Raw genomic sequence first — 1,981 nt, 5'->3', positions numbered from 1 at the left:
ATGGACTTCCATTGGAAGATCCTCATCAGTTTTTAGCTGAATTCTTGTAAATCTGTGACACTGTCAAGACCAATGGGGTTGACCCTGAGGTCTACAGACTTATGCTATTCCCTTTTGCTATAAGAGATAGATCTAGGATATGGTTGGACTCACAACCTAAAGAAAGCCTGAACTCTTGGGAAAAGCTAGTCAATGCCTTCTTAGCAAAGTTCTTTCCACCTCAAAAATTGAGTAAGCTTAGAGTGGAAGTCCAAATCTTCAGACAGAAGGAAGGTGAATCCCTCTATGAAGTTTGGGAAAGATACAAACAATTTATTAGAAAGTGTCCTTCTGACATGCTTTCTGAATGGAGCATCATAGGTATCTTCTATAATGGTCTGTTTGAACTGTCCAAGATGTCATTGGACAGCTCTGCTGGAGGATCTCTTCATCTGAAGAAGACTCCTGCAGAAGCTCAAGAACTCATTGAAATGATTGCAAATAACCAATTCATGTACACTTCTGAAAGGAATCCTGTGAACAATGGGACAAATCAGAAGAAAGGAGTTCTTGAGATTGATACTCTGAATGCCATATTGGCTCAGAACAAAATATTGACTCAGCAAGTCAATATAATTTCTCAAAGTCTGTCTGGATGCAAGCTGCACCAGGCAGTACTAAGGACGCTTCATCTGAAGAAGAAGCTTATGATCCTGAGAACCCATCAATAGGAGAGGTGAATTACATGGGAGAACCCTATGGAAACACCTATAATCCTTCATGGAGAAATCATCCAAATCTCTCATGGAAGGATCAACAGAGACCTCAACAAGGTTTCAACAACAATAATGATGGAAGAAACAGGTTTAGCAATGGCAAGCCTTTTCCATCATCTTCTCAGCAACAGACAGAAAATTCTAAGCAGAGCCACTCTGACTTAGCAACCATAGTCTCTGATCTAATCAAAACCACTCAAAGTTTCATGACTGAATCAAGGTCCTCCATTAGAAACTTGGAGGCACAAGTGGGTCAGCTGAGTAAGAAAGTTACTGAACTCCCTCCTAGTACTCTTCCAAGCAATACAGAAGAGAATCCAAAAGGAGAGTGTAAGGCCATCAACATGGCCGAATTTGGAGAGGAGAAAGAGGCAGTGATCGCCACTGAGGAAGACCTCAATGGACGTCCACTGGCCTCCAATGAGTTCCCTAATGAGGAACCATGGAAATCTGAGGCTCACATTGAGACCATAGAGATTCCATTGGATTTACTTCTGCCATTCATGAGCTCTAATGAGTATTCTTCCTCTGAAGAGGATGAAGATGTCACTGAAGAGCAAGTTGCTAAGTACCTTGGAGCAATCATGAAGCTAAATGACAAGTTATTTGGTAATGAGACTTGGGAGGATGAACCCCCTTTGCTCACCAAGGAACTGGATGACTTGACTAGGCAGAGATTACCTCAAAATAGACAAGACCCTGGGAAGTTCTCAATACCTTGTACATTAGGCACCATGACCTTCGAGAAGGCTCTGTGTAACCTAGGGTCAAGCATAAACCTCATGCCTCTCTCTGTAATGGAGAAGCTAGGGATCTTTGAGGTACAAGCTGCAAGAATCTCACTAGAGATGGCAGACAATTCAAGAAAATAAGCTTATGGACTTGTAGAGGATGTTCTAGTAAAGGTTGAAGACCATTACATCCCTACTGATTTCATAGTCCTAGAGACTAGGAAGTGCATGGATGAATCCATCATCCTTGGCAAACCCTTCCTAGTCACAGCAAAGGCTGTGATTGATGTTGATAGAGGGGAATTGATCATTCAAGTGAATGAAGAATCCCTTGTGTTTAAGGCTCAAGGATATCCCTCTGTAACCATGGAGAGGAAGCATGAAGAGCTTCTCTCAAAACAGAGTCAAACAGAGCCCCTACAATCAAACTCTAAGTTTGGTGTTGGGAGGCCACAACCAAATTATAAGTTTGGTGTTGAACCCCTACATTCAAAC

At 42.0% G+C, this 1,981-nt stretch overlaps 1 non-coding gene across 1 annotated transcript; it reads right to left on the bottom strand.

Moving 5' to 3' along the window:
• Window positions 1–233: 233 nt before the first annotated feature.
• LOC112764069 (small nucleolar RNA R71) lies at window positions 234–341 on the bottom strand. Its single transcript, XR_003182993.1, has one exon. It is a non-coding gene; the product is annotated as a small nucleolar RNA R71 (small nucleolar RNA).
• Window positions 342–1,981: the final 1,640 nt, after the last annotated feature.

This window comes from Arachis hypogaea, chromosome 2 (genome assembly GCF_003086295.3).
Source record: "Arachis hypogaea cultivar Tifrunner chromosome 2, arahy.Tifrunner.gnm2.J5K5, whole genome shotgun sequence".
Taxonomy (NCBI): domain Eukaryota; kingdom Viridiplantae; phylum Streptophyta; class Magnoliopsida; order Fabales; family Fabaceae; genus Arachis; species Arachis hypogaea.
Note: the sequence above shows the minus strand (reverse complement) of the source record. Positions and strands in the feature narration are given on the sequence as shown.